We start from the raw sequence: 19861 nt of genomic DNA, 5'->3' as shown, positions 1-19861 counted from the left end.
TTGCAGTCCTTTTAAGGACTAGGTTACATCATTTCCTATGACTTTTATCAGACAGGTCTGTGCTCTTAAATAGATAGATTGTGGGAGTAAAGAGTAATTGTAATTGCAGTCCTTTTCAGGACTAAGTTACATCAGTTCCTATCAGTTTTTGCCAGGCAGGTCTGTGCCAGTGCTGTGCAAGTTTTTTTCACAGCATTTGGCTAAATCTAGCAAAGCTAATCCCTTTTGGCCTATTGCAGAGTGTGTTAGTCAGTGGAGTAGCCTATCTGTGTTGCAAGCTACACCACCTGTGTATAGAATACCAATTTTTTTACTGCACCTAGTGAAGTAAAACCTTTTGGGCATAGCATCATTCTATTAGTCCATCTATACTAACCTCCACCAGGTTGCAAATTGAATATAATATTTTTTTGCATCTACCTCTGAAAAAATATTTGAGCTTCTAGCAGTGTGTGGGACTTGTTCTATTAGTCCATCTATACTGACCTCCATCAGGTTGCAAACTGAATATAATTTTTTTCTGCATCTACCTCTGAAAAAATATTTGGGCTTCTAGCTGTGTGTGGGACTTGTTCTATTAGTCCATCTATGCTGACCTCCATCAGGTTGCAAACTGAATATAATTTTTTTCTGCATCTACCTCTGAAAAAATATTTGGCCTTCTAGCAATGTGTGGAACTTGTTCTAGTAGTCCATCTATACTGACCTCCATCAGGTTGCAAATTGAATATAATATTTTTCTGCATTTAGCTCTGAAAAAATATTTGGCCTTCTAGCAGTGTGTGGGACTTGTTCTATTAGTCCATCTATACTGACCTCCATCAGGTTGCAAACTGAATATAATTTTTTTCTGCATCTACCTCTGAAAAAATATTTGGGTTTCTAGCTGCGTGTGGGACTTGTTCTATTAGTCCATCTATACTGACCTCCATCAGGTTGCAAATTGAATATAATTTTTTTCTGCATCTAGCTCTGAAAAAATATTTGGGCTTCTAGCAGTGTGTGGGACTTGTTCTATTAGTCCATCTATACTGACCTCCCTCAGGTTGCAAGCTGAATATAATTTTTTTCTGCATCTAACCCAGACAATAGTTTTGGCCTAATACCACAGTTTGGCCACTCAGCTCTGCTCGGTTCCTATCCATTGTTTTTTTGTGCAAACAACTCCAGAGTTGTGAATTAGTTAACCACCAAAATGAGTGGAAAAAGGCCTGCTGCTGGTGGAAAGGGGAATAGGCGTGTTGGGAAGGGGAAAAAAGGTTGTGTCCGTGGAGTAGGTGTTAAAGCAACAGTAAGATCTGCAGAAGAAAGACCATCTTCCAGCAAAACTAAAATGTCTACTTCTTTTAGCGGACAATGTGATAAGATCCCTTTCTTACGGCCACGCCAATCGCTACAAATTCCAGATGCGGCTCAAAAACAGCAGGTGCTTCAACGGATATCAAGTGCTCCTTTAAGTGGGCTCTCCTCCACATCAACTTCAACATCACAAATACTCCAGTCCTCAGAGGTGTCACCCCAATCGCACTTGCTTCCTCACAGCTCCCAAATCTCCAGCTGCCCGTCTGAGTATGAGGTAGAACAGATGGTTGAGTCTGCAGAGCTGTTTACTCATACTATAGCCTGGGAATCAGAGGTCGGCTCCAGCGCTTCTGTGAATCCAGACGAGGAAATGATCTGCACTGATGCCCAGAATCTTTATGAGTCGGATCCAGGACCAGACGCAGAAGGTTCTGACCATAATGTAGACCCTCATTCCCAAACTGTAACTCCTGTTGGTGGAGACAATGAGGAAGACGATGATAAGACTCAAATACCTGATTGGAGCGACAACTTTAGTTTTTTGTCAGGGCAGGAACAGGTTGGCTCTGAGGACGACGGGTGTGATAACACACAGGGTGATGATGATGAGGTTGGAGATCTCACTGTCAACCCACAGTCAGCCAAGAGATGAGGTCAGCAGAGGAGGTGGAGGAGGATGCTAGTGACGACGAGGTCATGTTGCGCCTTCCTGGACAGAGACGTAGTACTGGAAGCACGTCAACAACTGCATCCTCAAACACAACTCTGCCTCTGACCACAAGTCGTGGTGGCTCTTCAGGTCGCATGGGTGCTAAGCCTTGCATAGCCTGGGCATTTTTTCAGATCGATAAAGATGACCCAACTCGTGTTATCTGTAACATTTGTCAACAAAAGCTAAGTAGAGGCCAAAAAATACATAGTTTGAGTACTTCATGCATGAACCGGCACATGGACATGAAGCATAAGTTGCAGTGGGAAGCTCACTGTGCTACAATGCGGCCTAGCCGGCCGGGCCAACTATCGTCTGCCCCATCTTGTGCATCTGCGGCCTCTTCCTCCTCTGTGACTGGGGTGACAGCAGTCACACCTGTTTTGGGACGCAGACCTGCCACCTCTTTACCCGCAACAGCCAGCGTGATTGGCAGGTCATCATATTCTTTGGAGGTGGTAACACCAGCTGCTGTTGAGCGCTGTCCGACATCGATAGCACCACCTTTGGATCAAGGCAACCTAACATGTCCGCCTGCATCTTCCTCACAGACCGTCAGTTTGCCGGGGACACCCTTATCAACCCCGTCTAAGCACAACAGCCAGCCCTCAGTCCCTCAGATGTGGACAAGTAAAATACCATTTCCACCTAGCCATGAGAAAGCTAAGAGGTTGAATTTCACCATCTGCAAGCTCTTGGCTGCAGAAATGCTGCCTTTCCGCCTGGTGGACACAGAGGATTTTCGAGACCTTATGTCCGTCGCAGTGCCCCAGTACCAGATGCCCAGTCGGCACTACTTCTCAAAGAAAAGTGTGCCTGCGCTCCACCAGCATGTCGCACACAACATCACCGCTTCTTTGAGAAACTCTGTGTGTGACAGGGTGCATTTCACCACAGACACTTGGACGAGTAGGCATGGACAGGGGCGTTACATGTCGCTGACTGGGCACTGGGTAACTATGGTGACAGCAGGACAAGGGGCTGCTGTCCAAGTCTTGCCGTCCCCACGAGTTGTGCGTCAATCCTCTTTATCTCAAAGTTCCTCCACTGCTTCTGCCTCCTCAACCTCCTCTCGGTCCTCCACCTGCACCCAAAGCCTGTCTGGTCATGCCACAAGCTTTCTAACTGCGCAGAAGGGATCCTGCACACCTCCTTACTATGCTGGCAGTAGGGCTCAACGTCAACAGGCGGTTTTTACTTTGAAATGTCTGGGAAATGTGAGTCACACAGCTGAGGAGTTGTGGTCAGCTCTGGAGAACCAATTTCATGAATGGTTGTCTCCACTGGACCTGAAACCAGGGAAGGCCGTGTGCGACAATGCTGCAAACCTGGGTGCGGCCCTTCGCCGGGGCAATGTCACACACGTGCCTTGTATGGCTCACGTGTTGAACCTGGTTGACCAGCAATTTTTAGCCCACTATCCCGGACTAGATGGCCTTCTGCAGAGGGCACGGTCGCTGTGTGCTCACTTCCGCCGTTCGCATCCCGCAGCTCAGCGACTTACATCTCTACAGAAGTCGTTGGGCCTGCCACTTCACCGGCTAAAATGCGATGTGCCTACCCGGTGGAATTCAACTCTGCACATGTTGCAGCGACTGTGGCAGCACCGACAAGCCCTGGTGCAATATGTTCTGACGTACAGCCTGGGCCAACGGGATCCAGAGGTGGGGCAAATCACGCTGGAGGAGTGGTCTCAGATCAGGGACCTATGCACCCTTCTGCACAGTTTTGAAATGGCGACGAAGATGTTTAGTGCTGACGATGCCATTATCAGCATGACTATTCCGGTGATTTACATGCTGGAGCACATGTTAAACAGAATTCGGAGTCAGGTGGTGGCACAAGAGGAGGTGGAGGAAGTAGAGGAGGGGGAGTTGTATGCGGAAGGGCTAATATCTGCAAGGTCCAGACGGTCGGCAGCACCAAGGCGGCAGGCATGTGAGGGTGGGGGAGATGGTTTTACCAGGGCGCATGGTAGCAGCCAAACTAGTGAGGAAGGTGCAGGAGCCCAGGAAGAAGTGGAGGACGAACTGATGGAAGACTCATCAGATGAGGGAGACCTTGATCACATTTCTGTTGTGCGAGGTTGGGGGGAGAGGACAGAGGAAGGAAGCATGATTGTTACCTCGCCACCAACACAACAGGGACTTGGTGCTCCTGGATGCGCAAGACACATGAGTGCCTTCTTGCTGCACTACCTGCAACATGACCCTCGAATTGGGAGAATTAGAAATAATCCTGACTACTGGGTTGCCACACTGTTAGATCCCCGGTACAAAAGTAAATTTGCAGAAATAATTCCTGCCATAGAAAGGGATGCACGCATGCAGGAGTATCAGCAGAGACTGTTGCAGAATCTTACATGTGCTTTTCCACAAATCACCAGTGGTGCACGTAGTGAATCTCACAGTTCCAACTTGCCAACCGTGGGACCGTCGAGTGTTCAGCACTCAAACCGTAACAGAAACACAGTATCTGCTGGTAACATCAATTTTGCGGAATCATTTCACCACTTTTTTAGCTCATCCTTTGCAAGGCCACAGGAGACAAGAAGTCTGACACATAGTCAACGCCTAGAGACGATGGTACAGGAGTATCTCCAAGTAAACGTTGAAGCCATGACTGTGTCACTGGACCCTTGCTCTTTTTGGGCTTCCAATCTGGATAAATGGCCGGAGCTCGCCACTTACGCCTTGGAGATCTTGTCATGCCCCGCAGCCAGCGTTCTGTCTGAACGTGTGTTCAGCGCTGCTGGTGGTGTGCTGACAGATAAGCGCACGCGGCTCTCCACTGATAATGTAGACAGACTCACGTTCATAAAGATGAACAAATCATGGATCCGAAACGACTTTTCTACCCCTGTGTCATCCTGGGGAGAGTAAAAGCTTGATGATTGGTTAAAATCACCTCACCAACCGTTTTAAGCTTTCAAATTACTAATCATGTTTATCTGTATCTTGGCTGGAAAATTATTTGGGCTTTGTAGCAGTGTGCAGTAATGATTCTATTAGGCCATCTATACTAAGCTCCACCAGATTTAAAATTACTAATCATGTTTATCTGTATCTTGGCTGGAAAATAATTTGGACTTTGTAGCAGTGTGCAGTACTGATTCTATTAGGCCATCTATACTAAGCTCCACCAGATTTAAAATTAATAATAATTTTTAGCTGCATCTAGCCCGGAAAATAATTTTGGGGCTCCGAGATGCGCAAGACACATAAGTGCCTTCTTGCTGCACTACCTGCAACATGACCCTCAGATTGTCAGAATTCAAAGTAATCCTGACTACTGGGTTGCCACACTCTTAGATCCCCCACACTCTTCGATCAACCTTTTCATTTTAATAAAGACCAAAAAAATGGTCATTTTTGAAATTATAAGCATTAGCAGGTTATTAGAAACTGAAATCAAACAGTTTTCAACTCAAAACTTTATTCTAGGTGATGTTACATTTGCACATAGGACCCCTTGTTCGAAAGGAGCTTCTGAACTCTCTCGTCCATTGAATTTGTCAGGTTTTGGATAGTTTCTAATTCAATTGTTTTGCATGAGGACAGAATACCCTCCGAGAGCAGTTGCTTAGATGTGAACTGCCTCCCGCCATCATAGACACTCCTTTTGATGATGCTCCAGAGGTTCTGAATGGGGTAGAGGTCATGGGAGCATGGGGGGTCACACCATAAGTTTGTCCCCTTTTATGCCCATATCAGCCAGAGATGCAGATGTGTTATGTGCAGCATGAGACAGTGCATTATCATGCATGAAAATGATCTTGCTGTGGAATACACGGTTCTTCTTCTTGAACCATGGCAGGAAGTGCTGTTTGAGAAACTCCACATACATTATGGAGTTCATCTTTACCCCTTCAGGGATCTTAAAGGGGCTGACGATCTCTCTCCCCATGATTCCAGCCCAAAACATTACTCCACCTCCTCCTTGTTGGCGCTGTAGCCGTGTTTGCGTGGGGTGTCCATCAACCAGCCATCCTCCACTCCATCCATCTGGACCATCGAGCGTTGCACGGCACTCATCCGTGAACAATACAGTTTTGAAATCAGTCTTCATGTAATGTTTGGCCCACTGGAGCCGTTTCTGCTTGTGTGCAGTGGATAGAGGAGGTCGACAGGATGGCGTACGCACAGCTGCAAACCTCTGAAGGACCCTGCATCTTGTTGTTCGGGGGACGTTGGAGGCACCAGCAGCTTCAAAAACTTGTCTGCTGCTATGACGAGGCTTTTTTGCCGCTGCTCTTTTAACCTGACGTAATTGCCTGTAGGAAAGAGTCCTCAATTTGCCCTTATCAGCACGCACACGTGTGTACTGTAAATCAGCTACATACTTCTTGATTGCCAAGACACTTCATCCTGATCATCGCACAATGTTGATTGTAGCCATGCCTTGACCTAAACACTACACAACTTGTTGCTTCTCAGCAGCCGACACATCCTTTTTCTTTCCCATTTTGGCAGAAAATGTAGGCTGCTTAATAATCTGGGACAGCCTTCTTAAGTATTCTTGCCGATCATTGGACACACCTGCCAAACTAATTAATTAGCACAGGTGTCTGCAATTGCTTACAGTGATATAAAGAGCCCTGACACACATCACCATCAATGAGTTTAACTGACAAACAAATTCTTCCCTTATCACTCCTAAACACTTTTTGCATAATAATTTGGAACACAGTGTACATGTGCTTTTCCACAAAACACCAGCGGTTCATGTAGTGAATCTTACAGTTCTAACTTGCCAACCGTGGTCTGTATGGAGTTGTTCAATAAAGGGCCCAAAATTAAGATAACATAAACGGGAGAGGTCTCTATGAATAGGAATTCCTAAGAATTTGATACCCTGTGAGGGCCAGGCAAAGGGAAAGTTGGACTGGATGGAATCCTGTATGGATTTGGGGAGGGAGACATCGAGGGCCTCAGACTTCACTGCATTGATTTTAAAATTTGACCATGTAACAAAGTGATCTATTTCAGCCATAACAGCAGGGATGGATATATGTGATTTGAGTGATATATACTAGGACATCATCAGCAAATAGAGAGCACTTGTACTCGGTGCCTCCCACCTCAATCCACCTAATATTGGGGTTATGGCGAATTGATGAGAGCAGGTGCTCCGTCACTAGGATGTATAAGAGAGGGGACAGAGGACATCCCTGCCTTGTCCCATTGGTGATTATGAAAGGTGATGAAAATGTTCTGACGCGCCCCCTGGGCCTTGGGACACCCGGAGCCGGACCCTTTTTGGTGGATGCTGGTGGTTGTAGTCTCCGTGGCGGCGACCCGACTCCGTGGCTCAGGGCGGTCAAACCAGTGGCGGAACTATTTATGTGGTTTTGATGTTTAAATGTCCGACTATGCCACCCGTGGATTGCGGTCAGAGTGAACCGCCGCTGCAGGGCAGACCGCTGAGGCTGGTGTTGTGGGTGCAGCAGAGCGTAGCATAACTCCCCACGGGAGGAGTATAGCCTCAGGGCAGTGTATGCGGAGGATGGGGGTGATGGTGCAGGGCAGCAGCAGTAACGACACGGAGTCAGTGATGCAGTCCAGGGCCTTTACTCACAGTTCTTATTATCCAGACCACTTCTGCAGGTAACGGCTGCCCACGTCGTACTGTGCTCACCAGGTGAGTGGCTCAGACAACTCCCACATAACTTTGGAGCGCTTCACAGGACCCCCTTTGTGTGTCCTTTGTCTGGCCTTTCTTACCAACCCTTCTGTCCGGCTGCCTCGGGCCTCCTCTTGGTAAACTTGGCGCCAGTTTCCCTGACCCTTTGTGGTGCCTTCCTAGCGGGTGTAGCGAGGGGCTGCGCCACATAAAATGTCACAGCCTCCGGTTTCTAGCTGAGGGTCGTTTCCCGCCTCCACTAGTTTTGGGGACCAGTCTCCCCCTTTGGCCTGACCCCTCCACGCAGGTGGATTCGGGCGTGCGGTGGCGACTCGCCCGTCCGCACCCCTGGGATCCCTTCGTTCCTCGTTCCTGGAGCCTTCTCCGCTCCTCTTCCTTCCTTCCTTCTCCCTCTTCCAGGCCTGGGCCTCTGTTACTAGGCCCGCCTTTGGAGCAGAGCTCATGCAGAGCCCCTGCTCCCTGTCACTTCTGCTCAGACTTCTCTGCACTGAACTAAGATGGTGCCCACCTTTTATACTCCCTTCTCAATGCACCCAGGAACTGCTTCCTCCCTGCTCCTGCACTACAGGGTTCCCCTTCCTCAGTGTTCCCTCCCCCCACTCCAGCCAGGGACAGGGACTGTCGTGCCCATCTCAGGGGCATATTGGTCGCCCTGCCCCACGGCAATGTGGTGTAATGCATGCAGGTGTTGGGTCCTGATCCACACTCCATCCTTACCTGAGAGTGAGATATCACACCTCTGGGTGAGGTGCAATACCTCTGTAGCAACCGAGCCCTCAGGGTGCTACAGTTCCATTTATCTTCAGCCTAGGTGACGTATTGCGATACAGGGCCGTGATTTTGGCTATAAAAGGGTCCCCTAGACCCCTACCCCAAGCTTTTTAAGAGAATAATATATGGCGTGCCAGGAGACTCTATGGAATGCTTTCTCAGCATCCAACGAGAGTATCTACTTACAAATTTTTAACTGCATCTAGCCCAGGAAATACTTTGTGCCTAGTAGCAGTGTCTGCTAGTCAGCGGATTATCCCGGCTGTTAAGCAAGCTACACCACCTGTAGTTTGGACACTTAATTTTTTCAAAGGAAATGCTTCGGGACCACGGGATACTCAGTGAAGAGCATCAGGAGGCACCCCAAGGCATAGGGGCTGGGACTGGCGGTAGGAAACCTTGCGGTGAACAGCCGAGCTCGATCCTTATAAAAGCTTTTTAACTGCAGCAGCTTTAGTGGACGCTACTGGAGCTGGAATTACGCGGCTGCTGGCATGAGACTTGCCCTCCAATAGATCCTTGTAAAAGGATTTAAAGTGTATTCATTCAAATTAGAGAGACAATTTAAATTAAAAAGCTTAGAGCTGCCTCCACCACAGGGGGGCTCGCTCGACCCACCAGCGGACAGGCACCAGTATTGGGAGAGGGGGGCTGGCCGTCAGGGTCCACCGCGGCTCTGGCATAAACCCGGCGACACGGAGGTGGCACGGGCAGGAACGGACTGGCCGTGTCGGGTTCTCACTTTTTGGATTTTAGAAGGGCATGACATGCCTATATCTGTGTCTCCCCCTCCTTTTACTCCTCCACCTCTTTTCTTTTCGCATGACTATATGTACTTGTCACTTTTCCATGTGTTAGTTATGTCTTCTGAGCAGTTTGTCAGCTTTTGGACACCTTTGAAGGTGTTTTCTATGTGTTTCTATGTGTTTTTGTTTGCCTGCCATTGGTTTTAACGGTGTTCGATGGTGTTCGACGAACAGTTCGGCGAACACACGGGTGTTCGACGAACCGAACCGAACTCGAACACTACGGGGGTGGCTCAACACTAATTTCAACGCAAGATTGTGCGGATGGTGGATAAAGAACCTCAACTAACATCCAAACAAGTTCAAGCTGCCTTGCAGTCCGAGGGTACAACAGTGTCAACCCGTACTATCAGTCGGCGTCTGAATGAAAATGGACTGTATGGTAGGATACCCAGGAAGACCCCACTTCTTACCCCGAGACATAAAAAAGCCAGGCTGGAGTTTGCCAAAACTTACCTGAGAAAGCCTAAAACGTTTTGGAAGAATGTTCTCTGGTCAGATGAGACAAAAGTCGAGCTTTTTGGGAAAAACCATCAACATAGAGTGTACAGGAAAAAAAAAAGAGGCATTCAAAGAAAAGAACATGGTCCCTACAGTCAAACATGGCGGAGGTTCCCTGATGTTTTGGGGTTGCTTTGCTGCCTCTGGCACTGGACTGCTTGACCGTGTGCATGGCATTATGAAGTCTGAAGACTACCTACAAATTTTGCAGCATAATGTAGGGCCCAGTGTGAGAAAGCTGGGTCTCCCTCAGAGGTCATGGGTCTTCCAGCAGGACAATGACACAAAACACACTTCCAAAAGCACTATAAAATGGTTTGAGAGAAAGCAATGGAGACTTCTAAGGTGGTCAGCAATGAGTCCAGACCTGAATCCCATAGAACACCTGTGGAGAGATCTCAAAAAGGCAGTTTGGAGAAGGCACCCTTCAAATATCAGGGACCTGGAGCAGTTTGCCAAAGAAGAATGGTCTACAATTCCAGCAGAGCATTGTAAGAAACTCATTGATGGTTACCGGAAGCGGTTGTTCGCAGTTATTTTGGCTAAAGGTTGTGCAACCAAGTATTAGGCTGAGGGTGCCAATACTTTTGTCTGGCCCATTTTTGGAGTTTTGTGTGAAATGATCAAGGATTTGATTTTTGCTTCATTCTCTTTTGTGTTTTTTCCTTGCAAGCAAATTAAATGAAGATAAAAATAGCAAAGAATTTGTGATTGCAATCATCTTCAGGAAGAAACAGAGTATTATCCGACAGAATTGCAGGGGTGCCAATACTTTTGGCCACCACTGTAATGGCATAATACACATGCAGGTATTGAATGACTCAGGTGGACAACTCGTCATGAAACACATGTATACGGAGACAAAAGATGACGAGCAATAGTCCAGGGTAATGTACAAAAGTAGGAAAAAACAAGGAGTGATCCAGCATCCAAAAGTCTTCTTTAAAATCAATAATCCTATATTGGAAAACTATTTTAAAAATCATATGCAGAAAAGTCACATCATACAATGATTAAGGACCATAAGGTCTGAAACTCGTCTGTACATCACCTCCTCCTGTGGGGGCTGTGACTTCTCTGCATATGATTTTTAAAATAGTTTTCTAATATAGGATTATTGATTTTAAAGAAGACTTTTGGATGCCGGATCACTCCTTGTTTTTCCTGCTAATCTCCCGGGGCACTGCCGGCTGTTCCGTGCACCTGATGTCAGAGTAAGTTGAGCTGACTTTTTTTTCCTCTTTTGTTTCAATGTTCAAAAGTAGAAAATTTATTGATGGATAAAAATATACATGAACAGGGCAGGGGGGAATAGGACACACATCCACGTGTGAAGACAAACTGTGGAAAAAAGGGGCACGCAACATAGGAACATTAATAATAGTATATATCAAATATCATATACATTATCATATGTACTATCATAACAGATAAAAAGGAATACTATGTCATAAAAAAGAAATCCTGCCGTTATACCAATAAATAGTGTTATCAAGGTATATGTGACAAATTATCCCACTAGAACTATGCTAATGCACCAAACAAGAAGCATTATGAAATACTTTGGACATCAATGATGCAGGAGCTCTAACTATTAGTGCGTCCGCCCCTGACGCGCATTTCGAACCAGCCTTCGTCAGGTGGCACGGTCTCCACTTATTCCCTGACTTTAACACTACGCCAGATGAAGAAAAAAGGCGATGTAGTGCAGCCCTGCACAGTAACAGGACCTCCCTTTTGTTTCCCCCATGGAACACCAATACATTTCAATTGAATGTGTGTCCTCGGATGTACATTCAGTTGAAACCAGTGGGCCCACTCTATGTCCTGCTCGGGGACACGCCAAAGATCTGGGCCCACCGAAGAGTTGTCCGATGTCCCATTCAGGGGTGGATTAAGAGTAGCAAGGGCCCCGGGCAGTTTAGAAGGCGCGCCCGCCCCCCCCACCTGATTTATCACGTGACATGTCACATGATCCCCTGTGATAGATCATGTGATAGTTCACGTGAAATGAATTTGGCACAATATTAATTATAATATATTTTTTTTTGGGCTGTGTGCCCACTATGCGTTTTTTAAGCGTTTCCGCAGCGGCAATTCCGCTGCAGAGACGCTTAAAAGACGCTTGGTAGAAGGTCTGCCATGTTCCCCAATGATAATCCGCATGTGCTGTGTACATGCTGCGGAAATTTCCGCTGCGGATTATCTTTGCGGAAAAATCTGCAGCATTACCAATTATTTTGTGGAAGCGCTGCATTTTCGCTGCCATTGACTTGCATTAGAACGCATGGAATCTGCATCACTGCATCTGTACATGCGGATTCCATGCGTTTCAATGTGCGGATGGTACCCGGGTGTGGAGGAGAGGAGACTCTCCTCCGGACCCGGGTACCGTAGAACCTGTAAAAAAAGAATAAAATAAAAAATAAATATTATACTTACCTTCTGATGGCCCCCGGTGTCTTTATCCAATGCGTCCTGGCTTGCCGGCAGCTCGCGATGGTCTGAAAAGGACCTGCCGTGACGTCATTTAGTCATGTGAAGGGGCACGCGACCGCTGATGTCGGCAGGCCATCAGAAGGTAAGTATATAATTTTTTATTTTTTACCATTCTTTTACGGGCACACTATATAAATCCATGCCGGTTGCATGGATTTATATAGTGTGACCAAGTTGTCAAGAACTTTCCAAGTGATGCTAAAATCGCTTTGAAAGCGCTTGTCAACCCGCACGCGGAAATGCATGTGAAGAAAGCTTCACATCCGCTTGTCCCTGGCAGGAAAAACGCATGTACAATCCGCATGTAAAATCCGCGTGTACAATCCGCATGCGTTTCTTCTGCCAGGGAGATGCAGAAACGCTCAAAAAAAATCCAGAACATTTCTGTATCGTGGGCACATAGCCTTACATTAATTGTATGACTCAATATTGAGCACACGTAGCCATCTATACACAGCGGGAGGCAGCACGGTGCCATCTATACACAGCGGGAGGCAGCACGGTTCCATCTATACACAGCGGGAGGCAGCACGGTGCCATCTGTACACAGCGGGAGGCAGCACGGTGCCATCTATACACAGCGGGAGGCAGCACGGTTCCATCTATACACAGCGGGAGGCAGCACGGTGCCATCTATACACAGCGGGAGGCAGCACGGTGCCATCTATACACAGCGGGAGGCAGCACGGTGCCATCTATACACAGCGGGAGGCAGCACGGTGCCATCTATACACAGCGGGAGGCAGCACATAGCCATCTATACCCAGCGGGAGGCCACACGGCGCCCCCCCAGAGACAGCAGGAGGCCGCACGTAGCCATCTATGCACAGCAGGAGGCCGCACGTAGCCCCCCCCAGAGACAGCAGGAGGCCGCACGTAGCCATCTATACACAGCAGGAGGCCGCACGTAGCCCCCCCCCAGAGACAGCAGGAGGCCGCACGTAGCCATCTATACACAGCAGGAGGCCGCACGTAGCCATCTATACACAGCAGGAGGCCGCACGGTGCCCCCCCCGGAGACAGCAGGAGGCCGCACGTAGCCATCTATACACAGCAGGAGGCCGCACGTAGCCCCCCCCCAGAGACAGCAGGAGGCCGCACGTAGCCATCTATACACAGCAGGAGGCCGAACGTAGCCATCTATACCCAGCGGGAGGCCGCACGGCGCCTCCCCCAGAGACAGCAGGAGGCCGCATGTAGCCATCTATACACAGCAGGAGGCCACACGGCGCCATCTATACACAGCATGGGGCCGCACGACGCCATCTATACACACACGCCCCCTGAAGAAGGCAAACGCCGAAACGTGCGTTGGGGTGGGCGAGCGGTCCACGTGAGGGTACCCTGACATCACAGCTTGTGGCCCAGGTAATTCTCCCTTATATAATGCAGCACTTGCTTCTTTCTTACCTGTACTTAACTACCTTTATACTTGTTTGGTATAGACTCTGTCAACATAAATCTATTTAATTGAATTTTCCTAGCCGTCATACTTTGACTATAATTGTACCATAGTGGCTATTACTAGTGTCCCTTATGTGGCATTTGGTATGATGAATGTATATCTTAGCTGCTGGTATATGGCATCCTGACAGTATAGATTATGAGTCTCCTATGAGGTATTTCCAAGTATTTGATACTACTTGTGGTATGCACTACTATATGAACATTACCATGGGTATTGTACTGTGGCCATTTGATAGTCCTCTTTATTGGTATGTCATATGAAGGACTACATATATGCTTTTTTGCTGTGGTGTCTCGGCCCCCTTTCGCTTGTGGACCGGATCGTCCCTTCAGTGAGATGGTCATCCTACATGATATGTGTTTCTCTGCATTTCTGTACTGTGCCTTATATTGATTATGAAGTAACTTTTTATACTATTTATGAATAAAAGTTAATTTTTATATTTGCCTTGGGTTGATATGGTCGTATTTTTTCTCTCTTCAAGTATTTATCTATGTCGAACGACTTAACCTAGATTTCCACCAGTAGGTGCTAGCCATTGAGCAATATACATATTATCTCTAATATGCACCAATTTAGAAACTTATATTGGGCCATCTATGCACAGCATGGGGCCGCACGGCGCCATCTATACACAGCAGGGTGCCGCACGGCGCCATCTATACACAGCAAGGGGCCGCACGGCGCCATCTATACACAGCAGGGGGCCGCACGGCGCCATCTATATGTAACGGGTCTGGGAGGTGGAACCTCTGAGCAACTATACAAGGGGGCAGTCCATGTAAGGAAGCGGGTGGCTCCCAGGGAAGACGGGCAGGTACTCACGGCAAGTGACAGGGACAGTCTCTGGGTAGAGGGGCAGGTAGTCACGGCAGGTGACAGGGACAGTCTCTGGGTAGAAGGGCAGGTAGTCACGGCAAGTGACAGGGACAGTCTCTGGGTAGAAGGGCAGCAGACAGGTGGCTGGTGAGCGCTCCCAGGTGAGCGGGCGAGAGTCTCTGGACAGGCAGGTGGTCACGGCAAGTGACGGCAGAACCTCCAGGTAGACTAGCAGACAGGTAGCAGGTGGACGCTCCCAGGTGAGCGGGCAAGAGTCTCTGGACAGGCAGGTGGTCACGGCAAGTGACGGCAGAGCCTCCAGATAGGCTAGCAGGCAGGTAACAGGTGAGCGCTCCCAGGTGAGCGGGCAGGCTGGTCCATAGACAGACTGACAGGTGTCGGAAGGCAGACCGTCGGACCTCAGGCTTGCAAGCAGGTAAGCGGATATCAGGCAGGTATCAAGCAGGAAACTGGCAGGTGACTGGCAGGTAACAGGCAGGAATCTGGCAGGTAACTGGTAACGGGACCTGAGGGCTGAAGCAGAGTGAAGGCTTTGCAACAACATTGCTCGGGCACCTCCATTTTGGAGGAGGTGCCTTATATAAGGAAAGATTCTCCGGCCATTGGCCGGGGACTCCTTAGGACGGCGCGCGTGGCCCCTTTAAGAGAGGGGGAGCGCGCGCGCGTGTGCCCTAAGCACATAGGCCGGGAAGCAGCGCGCGCTGCCAGCAGAGCGGGAGGAAGCCGCCGGGCACGGAGCGGAGAGGTGAGGGGAACGGCGTCCCTGCCTAGCAGGGGGCAGGGACGCCGACGCTACAGTACCCCCCCCTTTAGGCCCCCCCTTTTTTAGGCCAGAGAGAAATTTAGCAAGGATGAGTGGGGCATGGATGTTCTCCCGGGGCTCCCATGTTCTCTCCTCAGGACCAAACCCTTTCCAATCTACCAAAAAAAAGGTCTTTCCTCTTACCCTCTTAGTGGCCAGAATACTCTCTACCTCAAAGATGTCTTCAGCGGAAACCGGAGTAGGAGGATTACCTGGATTGTTGGAAAAAGAGTTAAAGACAACGGGTTTGAGGAGAGATACGTGGAAGGAGTTGGGAATCCCTAAGGTGGCCGGGAGTTTTAATTTGTAGGCCACTGGATTAATTTGCCTGAGGATTTCGAAAGGACCGATGAAGCGAGGACCTAACTTGTAGGAGGGTATCTTGAGCCGTACATGTTTGGAAGAGAGCCAAACCTTGTCTCCCGGACGGAATTGAGGCGGATCCAGACGTCTCTTATCAGCATATCGCTTCATCCGCTCGGAGGACTGAAGAAGTGCAGACCTGGTACTCTCCCAAATGGTAGAAAACTCGCTGACAAGAGACTGCGCGGCAGGGTTGTCCACAGAGGCGGAGACAGGAAACGGAATCCGGAGGTGCTGGCCATAGACAATAAAGAACGGGGACTTACTTGGTAGAGGATTCGCTCTCGTGGTTATTATAAGAGAACTCGGCCCAAGGAAGGAGGTCCACCCAATCAGAATGGTGAGCATTAACAAAGTGCCGGAGATAGCTGGTAAGGATCTGATTGATCCACTCCACTTTACCATTGGACTGAGGGTGGTAAGCGGAGGAGAAGTCCAGGGTGACGTCCTGCCACATGTGGCTCTCCAGAAGCGTGAGGTAAACTGAACCCCTCGATCCGACACGATGTGGAGGGGTAGGCCATGGAGACGGAAGATATGGCGAATAAAGTCCTTAGCCAGCTCAGGTGCAGACGGAAGACCAGGCAGGGGAATGAAGTGGGCCATTTTAGAGAAGCGGTCCGCGACCACTCAAATGACAGTACACCCGGCAGAGACAGGAAGATCGGTAATGAAGTCCATAGCGATGTGTTGCCACGGGGCAACAGGTATGGGAAGCGGCAGGAGATGACCGGCTGGTAAGTGTCTGGGAACTTTGTTTCGGCCACAAGATGAACAGGCAGAGACGAAGTCTACCACATCCTTACGCAGGGTAGACCACCAGTAATGCCGGGAAATGAGTAGGAAGGTCTTCTTTTGGCCGGCATGGCCAGCTAGTTTAGAAGAATCACCCCAGCGAAGAACCCTCTCACGGTCTGGAGGCGCCACGAACGTCTTGCCGGGTGGAAGACGAGTCAAATCCAAGGGGGCCACATTCATCACCTTGGAGGGGTCGATAATGTGCATAGGCTCCTCCTCTTGGTCGGAGGACAGGAAGGATCGGAACAAGGCATCAGCTTTGACATTTTTGTCCGCCGGGCGGAAATGAAGGATGAAATCGAAGCGGGCAAAGAACAAAGACCACCGGGCCTGACGTGGATTAAGTCTCTGGGCATTTTGGAGATATGCCAGGTTCTTGTGATCCGTATAGATGATCACCGGGTATAGAGCCCCTTCAAGCAGGTAATGCCATTCCTCCAGCGCCAATTTAACGGCAAGCAGTTCTCGGTCTCCTATGGAGTAATTGCGCTCAGAGGAGGAGAAGATTTTAGAGAAAAAGCCGCAGGTTACCATTCTCCCGGAGGAAGACTTCTGGGTGAGCACCGCTCCGGCTCCAGAGGAGGAGGCATCAACCTCCAGGTAGAACTGTTTGTTGCAGTCCGGACGGTGCAGCACAGGGGCAGAGGAGAAGGCTTGTTTCAGGGAAAGGAAGGCCTCCTCAGCTTCGGATGACCATACCTTGGGATTTGCTCCCTTACGGGTGAGCGCAGATATGGGCGCAGTCCGTGACGAGAAGTGAGGAATGAAGAGACGATAGTAATTAGCGAAGCCCAGGAATCGCTGTATCGCCTTCAAGCCCTCCGGACGGGGCCACTTTAGGACAGCAGAGAGCTTCTCGGGATCCATTCGCAAGCCTGTCTGGGAGATAACATAGCCCAGGAAAGGAAGAGAGGTCTGCTCAAAAAGGCACTTCTCGTATTTGGCATAGAGGTGGTTCTGCCTGAGCCTAAGCAGGACCTGACGAACATCCCTCCGGTGTGTGGGAAGATCCGGAGAGAAGACCAAGATGTCGTCCAGGTATACCACCACGCAGGAGTAAAGAAGGTCACGGAAGATGTCGTTGACCAGTTCTTGGAGGACGGCGGGAGCATTGCAGAGACCGAAGGGCATCACACGGTACTCATAGTGTTCGTCCCGGGTATTAAATGCTGTTTTCCACTCGTCTCCCTGACGGATACGGACCAGGTTATATGCTCCGCGTAGATCCAGCTTGGAGAAGATCCTGGCGCCTTTAAGACGATCAAATAACTCAGAGATGAGCGGAAGGGGGTATTTATTTTTAACCGTGATCTGATTGAGTCCTCTATAGTCAATACAGGGGCGAAGCGAGCCATCTTTTTTTTTGACAAAGAAGAATCCGGCTCCAGCCGGGGAAGTAGACTTCCGGATGAATCCCCTGGCCAGATTCTCCTCTATGTACTCAGACATGGCCCGGGTTTCTGCTGCAGACAACGGATAAATACGCCCACGGGGTGGAGTGGCACCAGGTACCAGGTCGATCGGGCAATCATATGGCCTATGAGGAGGCAATGTCTCTGCTTCCTTCTTACCGAAGACGTCAGCATAGGGCCAGTAAGGAGCCGGAAGACCGGGTAAATTAGCTGGGATAGGTGGAGGACAAACCGGACGAACCGGAACCAGGCAGGTCTTGTGGCAGGCTGGCCCCCACCGGAGTACTTCACCGGAATGCCAGTTCAACACGGGTTCATGTGTCTGGAGCCAAGGTAGACCTAGCAATAGGGAGTGGGAGAGTCCGGACAACACATGGAAGAAGATTACCTCAGAGTGCAGCATTCCCACCTGCAGGGTTATGGGTTCCGTGACGAGCAGGATGGTCACCGGAAGGAGTCTTCCATCCACGGAGGCGACTGACAAAGGTTCAGCCAGAGACTTGGTGGGAATATGGTATTTCTCAACCAGGGACTGAGAGATGAGGTTTCCAGCGGATCCAGAATCCAGGTGGGCGAGTTCAAAGTGACGTTTCTCTCCCCAGGAGATAGATACAGACAAAGTCAGGGTTGGAGAGGACTTATTTTTGTCTAGGGCGACCTCTCCGAGTGGACCTAGACACTGGAGTTTCCCGGCCTCTCCGGGCAGGAACGAATCAGGTGCTCCTTACTGCCACAATAGAAGCAGCTCCTCTCGGCTCGGCGTGACTCTTGGCAAGATTTGACCAACTTGGTCTGGTCGATCTGCATGGACTCGGGTGAGTGCGCCCGGGGAGTGACAGAAGAGGAGACAGGTTTCTGGAAAGTAGGAGCTAGGCAGGGAAACCTTCTCTCACGGGTGGTCTCTTTGGTACGTTCTTGAAACCGGATGTCAATCCGGGTGGCCAGAGACACCAGGTCATTCAGGGTGGTAGGAATGTCCCGACCGGCGAGCTCATCTTTAATCCGACCGGAAAGGCCCTCCCAGAAGATGGACACCAGGGCCTCATTATCCCAGGCAAGCTCAGAAGCGATGGTGCGGAACCGTATGGCATATTGACTCACGGTGAGACTCCCTTGGCGGAGACGTAGCAAAGAGGAGGCAGATGAGGTCTTTCGTCCCGGTTCATCGAAGACCCCTCGGAAAGCAGTGAGGAAAGATGACAGGTCGGACACCAGGGGATCCCCTCTCTCCCACAGAGGGTTAAGCCATGCCAGTGCCTCCCCAGTGAGATGGGACATGATGAATGCCACTTTGGCTCGGTCGGAGATAAACTGGTGGGCCAGGAGTTCAAAGTGCAGGGTGCACTGGTTTATGAAGCCCCGAGCTTGAGCGGGGTCGCCTCCGAAGCGAGGAGGTGCAGAAAGCCGGGGACCGGGGCAGGATGCCATGGTATTGGTGGCAGCGGCGCTGCCGGGTTGCGAGTCATGACACTAGCGGTGGTTGCTGGTGGAGCAGTCAGAGTGTCCAGGCGAGAGTTGACATTCCGCAGGTGGCTCAGGATGGACTCCTGTTGGGACCTCTGACGGGACAGTTCATGGCATAGGTCCGAGAGCGAGGGAGATTGGGTGCCACCGGGTTCCATGGCCCGAGCAAACTGTAACGGGTCTGGGAGGTGGAACCTCTGAGCAACTATACAGGGGGCAGTCCATGTAAGGAAGCGGGTGGCTCCCAGGGAAGACGGGCAGGTACTCACGGCAAGTGACAGGGACAGTCTCTGGGTAGAGGGGCAGGTTGTCACGGCAGGTGACAGGGACAGTCTCTGGGTAGAAGGGCAGGTAGTCACAGCAAGTGACAGTCTCTGGGTAGAAGGGCAGCAGACAGGTGGCTGGTGAGGGTTCCCAGGTGAGCGGGCGAGAGTCTCTGGACAGGCAGGTGGTCACGGCAAGTGACGGCAGAACCTCCAGGTA

The 19861-nt window shown here is 49.8% G+C and overlaps 1 protein-coding gene across 2 annotated transcripts in view; it reads left to right on the top strand.

The window, feature by feature from the left end:
• The window catches only part of LOC141198593 (uncharacterized), a 259680-nt gene that overhangs the window by 140141 nt on the left and 99678 nt on the right, over nt 1–19861 (top strand). The window lies entirely within an intron of this gene.

This window comes from Phyllobates terribilis, unplaced genomic scaffold (genome assembly GCF_046119375.1).
Source record: "Phyllobates terribilis strain yellow unplaced genomic scaffold, ASM4611937v1 Scaffold_98__1_contigs__length_5973952, whole genome shotgun sequence".
In the NCBI taxonomy this organism is placed as follows: domain Eukaryota; kingdom Metazoa; phylum Chordata; class Amphibia; order Anura; family Dendrobatidae; genus Phyllobates; species Phyllobates terribilis.
This window is presented reverse-complemented; position numbering and strand designations above follow the sequence as displayed.